General features: G+C 36.2%; 1 long non-coding RNA gene across 1 annotated transcript; it reads right to left on the reverse strand.

Annotated features, from left to right (window-relative positions):
- Positions 1 to 5,662: 5,662 nt before the first annotated feature.
- Positions 5,663 to 7,611, reverse strand: LOC308684741. The gene is made up of 3 exons (XR_014029394.1): positions 7,507 to 7,611; positions 6,820 to 7,401; positions 5,663 to 6,269 (listed from the first exon to the last, which is right to left on the reverse strand). It is a non-coding gene; the product is annotated as an uncharacterized lncRNA (long non-coding RNA).
- Between the last annotated feature and the right edge of the window lie 1,549 nt (positions 7,612 to 9,160).

Raw genomic sequence — 9,160 nt, forward strand, 5'->3', positions numbered from 1 at the left:
TTCACTCATAAAGCAAACAGCCTTTGGATATTAAATTGTTCTGAATCCCCCCTCCCCCTTCCACGGTGAATTATTATCAAAACCATTTAATAATGCCCGCGCACTTAAATAAATGGGTCATAGCCTACACAAAAAGCGAGTGTAGCTACAGATCGATGGTCTATCATCAAGTGTTTTATTTTGTGAATAATTCACATCATGTCTAATAACAGCAGTGAATATGGACACGTTTCTTGTTTCCTGACAAATGTTATAGTGGGATACAGATTTTTTAAACATGTTATAACAAGTATCCCCTCTCCATAATGCACAGATGATGGCCTATCAATGCCTCGACTTCCTGTGGCGCCTGAAGAAGAAAGCAAGGAAAAGCTCCTGCAAAATGAACATCAAACACTTCCACACACCAGAACACTTAACTTGTGGCCTTAACTTGAAGTGAGTCTCCAGTACACTTTCAGTTTTAATGTATAATAGGATACACAGAGTAGATCCTGTATCCACTTTCTTCATCGCTTGAATGTACAAAATATACAGTAAGATAATATTTTACTGTATTTTACTGGTCCTCCAGAACAGAAAGCTAAGGAGTACGAGCAGTAACAGGAAGGCCTCCTCTGTTGGTGGGCCTTGAACACACATATGGTGGAACCACCGCAGACAAATGTCACACTGAATCTGGAAAACAAATTATTTGGATTTTTGGGTAAGAGGCTGCAAATTTTCATTCTTGTGTAATTGACATATTTTTTAGCATACAGTAATTCACGTGGAGATAAAATAATAATAAAATGTTTGTTTATGACAAAACATATTTAATTTCTGAAGTTTGATTTACCCAACTCAGGTCTGTCTCAGGCCCTTCTGACCCACAGAAGTGACATATGTCAGTCAGGTCATCTTCGAAACAAAACAAAAAACGCTGAGCATGCATCTATAATTCTTCATTTTTCACACTAATACTTTTTAGGTAAGTATGGAATAATTCTGATAGCTGCATAAGATGCTTTACAGCAATTATAAGGACAATTATTTGGATTGCCAAAACATCCCCTAAAGGCTTATTACTTACCAGTCTCTAGGAGAAGAGTGACAGCCTCTTTTGTAGCAGGAAAATCTACGGTATAATTTTTCAAAAGTTCTTCTGCAAACTGAAAAAGACATTTTATGATTACATAAAAAAATTACAGAGACATACATCTGCTGTCAGTGAATAACTTCATAATTTAAGGTAATTATAAATAGTAATTATACTTTCAGGGCAAAGACTCCACACGAGGTACTGTCCGATTGTTTGGGATGTGGGACAGTGTCACATGTCCACCTTGAGACATTGCATCCCTTGTTTCGCATGAATGCCCTGAAGAAAGAAAATAACAATATTAAAAATATTATATTTGGCAATTTTGTCACACACACAGTAGGGGGTCAATGCCACCAGGTATGCATTTTTAAACTGTAACAAAAACAAAAGACTAATAAAAACTACTAAATGGTTACATTTATGTGATCACATTTTGTTTTTTTGTTAGAGTCGTAAGCTTTTCACATCTTCATAGAGCTCCTCGGTGGATAGATGATAACTTAACTTGTGGGCTGTGTAAAGAATGAAAAGCTTTAATAGTGGCTAAAATCCTGTGCTGACAACTACTCTTTTTATATTTTAGGATTATTTTGTGGGCAGCACTCAGACGTTTTTACACCATATTTTGTCAAATTAAAACACTTTAAACACAAATGTCAAAAAAATTACTTGAATCAATGAACAGCACTAATAAAGCCCCATTATTACAGATCATTAACTAAAAAAAGTTGGTTTAGGGTTTAGTTACCCTTTAAAACTATATACTTCAATGACCCCTGTGACCATAGTTGTCAGGGTACTCCAGAAAAACAGATGTATGTATTGACACGTTGAAGACCTTTCTCAAACAAAACATCTTTTCATATTTCATTTCTGGAAGCCGGGCTAAATGAGCAAGCACTCTTACTGCATTCATATCAAATACAGACATTAGTGAATACAGGAGAAGAACATTTCAGGAATCACACTGGGAACTTATAAAACAAAGTACAATCTCATAAGCCTAGAGTAATTCAACTCATGATATTTAGAAGGAAAAATATTGATTAATACCTTGATTATAATCACTCATTACATATACACTGAAGCTGCAGTTTATTCCAAAATCCACCCCTTCACTTCAATAATGATCTTAATGATCTTTTAATCTTTATTTAATTTATACAATGAAGTTTATATGCAGTAGAGGTCTACACAGAGCACCCGAGACCTGTCTATATTTTAAATGGTCAGCTGGGTCCGGATCGGATACCAATCTATTACTTCGGGTCCCGGGTCTGTTTAAAGGAACACGCCGACTTTTTGGGACTTTAGTTTATTCCCTGTATCCCCCAAAGTTAGTTAAGTCCATACATAACCTTCTCATCTCCGTGCGTACCGTAACTCTGTCTGACGCACCCACCGCTAGCCTACCTTAGCACAAACACTGGAGGTAAACGGCTCCAGCTAGCATACTGCTCCCAATGAGTGACAAAATAACGCCAACATTTCCCTGTTCACATGTTGTGATGTGTATAGTCACAGCGTGTCCAAATAACAAGGTCACATGAGACACAGCCATCTTCTAACCGTATACATACTGGTAACTATATTCTCAGAAGGTGAAGCACTGCTACTTCTGCGGAGTGATTTACTCGCCGCGCCTGAGAAGCCCCGTGGTGAAGAGCAGAGAGTTCCTCAGAGTTGGAGTAAATCACTCCGCAGAAGTAGCAGTGCTTCGCCTTCTGAGAATATAGTTTCCAGTATGTATATGTTTAATCCCAGTATATGTTCCCAGTATATGTCTTGTTTAATCTTAAAGTTTTGGTGGTCAGACTCAGCGCAGAGAGCACAGAGATGATAGCAAATAAATAATGCTAACGTCAGCGGCCATGGCACTAAACGAGCAATCGTTATTATAGTTCAAAAGGGCAAACAGCCAAAGTTAACTCGGGTCGAAATGCAAATCTGCAAAGTTGCATTTTTCATCTGTCACCGTGACATCAAGTGCACTTTTGAAGCTGAAATAATAAGTGGATTAAGCTTGGAATAACGAGAGGAATAACATGGATACAACTTTCTTGTCGGAGAACTGTAATGCATCACAGTCAGGCAGGTGCAAGGAAGGGAGACGACGACTACTAAAATTAGGTAAGACAAAAAGTTTCATTTTTCACAACTTGTGTGGAATATGTGACAATTGGGTCCAGTCGGGTCTGTGTCTTCCCGCCGGGTTCGGGTCCAGCTTTCAAATAATAGACGGGTCCAGGTCGGGTCCGGGTAGTACATTTATGGCATTTCTCGGATCTACACGGGTCCGGTCCAGCTTTTGAAATAATAGACGGGTCCGGGTCGGTTTGGTGTAGCACATTACGGGTCTCTTCGGGTTCGGGCACGAATTTTTGGACCCGTGTAGACCTCTAATATGCAGTGTTATTTTTTAGATTTGATTACTTCATTAAATTTCTGTACCTGAACACTACAGTTAGACACCTGATCAACCCGAAAAGCATTGCTTATTTTATTTGTATCTTTGCTCTATTGTATTCATTTGTGCTCTTATTTTCTTTGTTTTTATTTGACAACTGACCATATGCACGTAACGTTCGTAAGAACTTCTGCATAATATAAGCCAGCCGGAAAACTTTCGGTGAAATGTCACTTGTTGATGAGTCGGTATCTTCAATGTTCTGAGGAAGCTTTAACAGCATCAATAGTGTAATACTTAGTTTATAATCAGAATATAGTCACTTATATAGTCAGACCTAGCATTAATTTAGATATTCAAACGAATAAAAAGCCTCAATTGTCCTGTGTTTTACTGAACTTAGCACATAGCGAACTGTACCGAGACTGTGACCCTAAAACCGTGATAAAAACCAGAACCGTGAGTAATCTGAGCCATTACACCCCTACTGTACACAACGATTACTGTAAGCACATCTAAAATACATTCCTCTTGTGAATTTCTGCTTTTTGTTTGCATTCCTTCTCTTGGTTTTATCCTTGTGTTTGCTGGATTTACGGGGTGCAGGGGATGAAGAGGACTGAGATGAGGATGAGGATGATGAGACACAGGAGGACGAGGAGTCAACTTTGCAAAGTTTTTTTTTCCTCTTCTCTTTGCCTTTATTCCCTTTCTGTGAGAAGGTCATTTTCCGTGACCCTAACCCTAACCCTAACCCTAACCCATACCCGTCAACATTTGGGTACCAAAATACGGGAGACCTGGGGGGGTTTCAGCTCAACCACATGCGGTTTCATGTCATCTATACATTACACAGCCCATCGCCAAATCATCGAAAAATTGAGTTAAGACAGTTGTATTCATCTTAACAATACACAATAAATCAGAAAATTAGATGTCTAAAATAAGGTATAGGCAACAAATCTCTGAGTACAGTTTTCAAAACTGAACAGGTGATGTTGTGTGATATTCATTTACTGTAAGAAACTGTTCCAGCGGGTGGAGTTTACTGGCACTGAATATTACACATCACCTGTGTATACTCCATTAACTGGAACAGATTTTCACTGGAACTGAATATTACATCCAAATATTGTTATGGAATTGATCAGCATATTGTTGTGTACCTTCACCTGTTGGAACAGTATTTCACAATTTTTCACAGGAACTGAATATTACAAACAACTACTGCGAAAGAACGATTTACAAAACAACGATTGCAAAAGCGCACACGGATTATGAATTTGTTCACTGTTACCTTGTACGTAGTTTTCTATTTTTCTGTATAGTTCTATTTTGTTAATAAATTTTGCATTCTATTTTGGCTTTCTCATGTGTCCCTATTTTTGTTGCGTCCCTTTTGAGCCACGGGGCGAAACGGGTACGGATTGAATAACCAAAGCAACTGTACGGTTTACAGATCTGAGCACAGCTGAGACTTTCTCTCTGGTACTTTTGGCATAAGATATTTATTTCCGTCAAGGTCAGGCTGCGATGTCAAATGTATTCCCAGGAATGAGTGATGCGCTTTCCGCTTTTAAAGTTTTATAAAATAAGTAAGATATGGCTTGAATGGTTTAAAAGCATTAGCAAGAATAAAAGCGCATCATATAATGTAACGCCATGCAGCCAAAGGATGACAGAAAAAACAGATGCTGCGTTAATTGCGTTAAATATTTACTTATTTACCACTGAGTCTTTTCCCATTTCTACCAGTAACGCTTATTCAACTTCCCGCATCTACTACCTGCGCAGTTATCGACGGCACAACTGGGTTGTAGGTTGCCAGGTTGAGCTCACAGATGGGTTGAAATGTGTATGATGTGTTGATTGCGCGAGTAGGATGGGTTTCATACAAGATCTGGCAACTGGACAACCTTGGAATAATATATTGATGTGATTATTCATATAACGACGTTTGGGCCATACAAATTATTTCACGGGAGTTATAACAAAACGGGAGGGGGGCGGGAGATGGGTGTGAAATACGGGAGACTCCCGGGGAAAACGGGAGTGTTGACAGGTATGCCCGAACCCCAGACTGTGATACAGCATCATCAAATTTGGATTTGCAGGAAGCTCCCATCATGTCTTCCTTTGCTGACAAGGCTGATAAGGAATACAAACCAAATCATATTAAGATTACATTTAATTTCTTCCACATTTACCAGCTTTGATGTCATTGTTAAATGTAAATATTCTGCTACCTTTGTTAACGAACACCACAAGATCTAACTTTAAAACAGCAAGAACAGATAGGCCTCAGACTACAGTACACTGTGCCCTGTTATGCCAGGATATGTTATAATGTAGACTCTGTACATTTTCCACAGTAAAAAGTTCATTAATATCACTTGTTTAACACTTGTATGAGATGAAGACTCCTATCATGCCAGTGGCTTGACATGTCAAAAGCTATTCTTAATGTGCAAGAGGTGAAAGTGCGATGACCATTTACTGTACAGTAGCAATTATGAGCAGACGCATTTATTCAAAGCAGATTAAAAATGAGGAACATCAAACAATTTCTCATAAGAGCCAACAGTATTTGTAGTACACATTACTAAGTATAACTTATAACGGGTTGTAAGGTATTGGTCAGACTGCGACGTAGGAAATCTCTCTCACTTTCCATGTCCTTCCATTTATCCTCAAGGAACTTCATTTTAGCTTAAAAAGCATTTTCTTCCTTCATTTTTTGTAGGGAATCCTGCTGAGTTGGTGCTGTTGCTGATGCTCCTGGTGGAATATAGAAAAAACACTGTTGCACTTTAACACTCTATCTAAATAGCTATATTATATCTATATTAGTAAACTAGAACATTTACTAGCCAATGGCGATGCTATTGCCAAGGTGTGAGATAATGCATGATGCATAATTAATTCTCAAGTCAAGATCATGGTAATACAGTAATGACTCAAGTATTACCAAATTGTTTAGAAGGAATTACTAAGAAATGTATTTTTGTTTAATAACAGAAAAAAAAAGGTAAAAATTAAAGATTGTGAAAGCTTTGATTAAGGAGATCCCATTAATGCAGTAACAATAAATATTAGGGGTGTGACGAGATCTCGCGATATTAAAACATGACATTAAAACGTGATATTTCTAGTTCAGGTGAAAAGCTGTCCCCTCAAACCCCTAATATTTCATCATTAATATCATGTGTTTAAATATGATGGTTTCATTATAAATATGGTAATTATCTTTATGATGGACACCCAACTTCAATTATATTAAACATCTGAATCTAGTCATGCCAACAAATGGAAATTAATTTTTAATTACCTTTAACAAAATATGAACAAGCCTTTGACTCAAAATATGACATTTTCACCTGCATCGTGAAACACGGATGTTTAGGAAAGAGCAGCAGAATGGTTTTGTGGTTTAGGAATATCTATATTTTTAAAGTCTTTAGAAACTTTGAACTAAACATTGATATTGTGTAGTTTGTGATCCTCCATCAGCAGCTGCAGTTTCTCTCAGCTGTATCAGTGCAGTCACTGTGACGTCTGACTGACAGAGGTTTTTGTACGACTCTTTATCACTGTGTGAACACCCAGCTACTGATATAGTGTTCACTCTGACAGTAATAATCTCCTGTATCTTCAGTCTGGACTCCACTGATGGTCAGAGTAAAATCACTGCCAGATCCACTGCCACTGAATCTAGATGGAGTTCCAGTATTACGGGTTGTTGCATAATATATGAGGAGTTTAGGAGCTTCTCCAGGTTTCTGTGAGTACCAGGCTAAATGATTACCACCATACACATTACTGCTGGTTTTACAGTTTATTCTGACTTCTTCTCCTGGTTGAACTGCTGGTATTGATGGACTCTGAGTTAAAGTGATCTGTCCTCTACACTCTGAAAGACAAAAATTATATATAATGATATACAGTAAATGATAAACATATATATTTCACATTTTAAGAGAATTAATAATCATTATAAAAACTGTATTACACAAACCTTGAATAAACAGTGCAATGGTCCAGATGAAGATGTTGATTGTGTTCATTGCTGTAGTTTAGTATTGTGTGATGATGAAGAGTGTGTTCTGTTCTGCTCTCAGTCATGAAGTGTTAAACTCACAGCACTATAAACACTCTCAGAGCACTGAAGCATGTGCTGACAATGCAAAGAAGTGGGCAGGATTTACAACAGCTTGTGCTGATAACAAACTCATAAACTCTACATAGAAGATTTTACTTTCAGAATAATGTTATTGAACCATGTAGTGATTAATTGCACATATTTATTAATTGTGAAATATTTGTGTTTATGTTTGTCAGGCTGATAAGACACTAGGTTTTGTCTGGAGAATCATGAATGTAGATCATTTTAAACATATGTCATACGCAGCAGTTTCTCTGAGTTCAGTTCTGTGCTACACCTTTACAAGCATGTTAACAATGAGAAATCAAGAACTAAATAAATCAGTTTTACTATATTTAGAGTCATAATAAAAAAAAGTCCATTATGGTCTTTGGAATCAATGTTGACATGTTGCTCTCTGGGAAATATTTTCATGATGTCTATTTTTCCCACATTTTCCACATGCATGAAGTTCATCAGGACTCATAATCAGGTCATTATATATTAAACAGTGTGCATCTGAAATGTTCAGAATTATTGATTCATTTATTTGAAGCTGCAGGTTTTTCTGTGAATCATGATGATTGATCTGCATATGAAGAACAGAAGCATCATTATGAGAAACTCCACAACATCTTCCATGATCAAAGAGGTCAAAGGTCACCTCAGAGGTCACAGCTCATCAAATATATTTCTTTAAACAGTGTTATATCAGAAAGCATTTAGTCAAATCTGAATGAGTGAGTGTTGAGAAGAGCTGAGGATCTTCTAATATCAGTGTGTTGAAGTGTTGTTTCTCTCTCTCTGCTGGAGTGTGTGTTCACTCGAGTGGAATAGAGGTTTTTGTACGAGCGTTTCATTAGATTGTATCACTGTGGTGGACTTTCGGTGGAGGAACTAAACTGGTGATCAAATGTAAGTCTATTTAATTATATATTAAATAAAAATATAATTTTAATTTCAGAAAGTGTTTTACAGTTGAAAAAAGAACAACATTTATTAATAATAATAATAATTAGATATTGTGGTGATACTTTACTTGAAGCATTTATGTATAATGAATTATAAAGCTATCAATAGCGCATGTTATAATGTCATATGTTTTCATAAATAACTGTAACCAAAGTTAAAATGTTTTATAATATTTGCACATTCCTTGTTACATCTAGAATTGGTTGTTTGTCATGAGTTTTAGTGTATTATAATTTTTTTGGAGGTGTAACAATGAATAGATAATATTATAATGTGTTAAAACCTTGGTTACAATTATTGAAGAGATTATACTTGCATCATAATGTGTAAAAAAATATATAATTAATGCATTAAAAATACGTTTTATAATGCAATATGTATAACGGCTTTAAATAAAGTGTCACTGATATTTTTGTATAATTATTGAATCTAAAACTATGATATTATTATAAGAATAGCATTATCCCTCATAAAAAAAAATATATATATATATATATATATATATATATATATATATATATATATATATATATATATATATATATAAGGGCTGGGA

Source organism: Scardinius erythrophthalmus (assembly GCF_964197995.2).
Source record: "Scardinius erythrophthalmus genome assembly, chromosome: 24".
NCBI classification, from domain to species: domain Eukaryota; kingdom Metazoa; phylum Chordata; class Actinopteri; order Cypriniformes; family Leuciscidae; genus Scardinius; species Scardinius erythrophthalmus.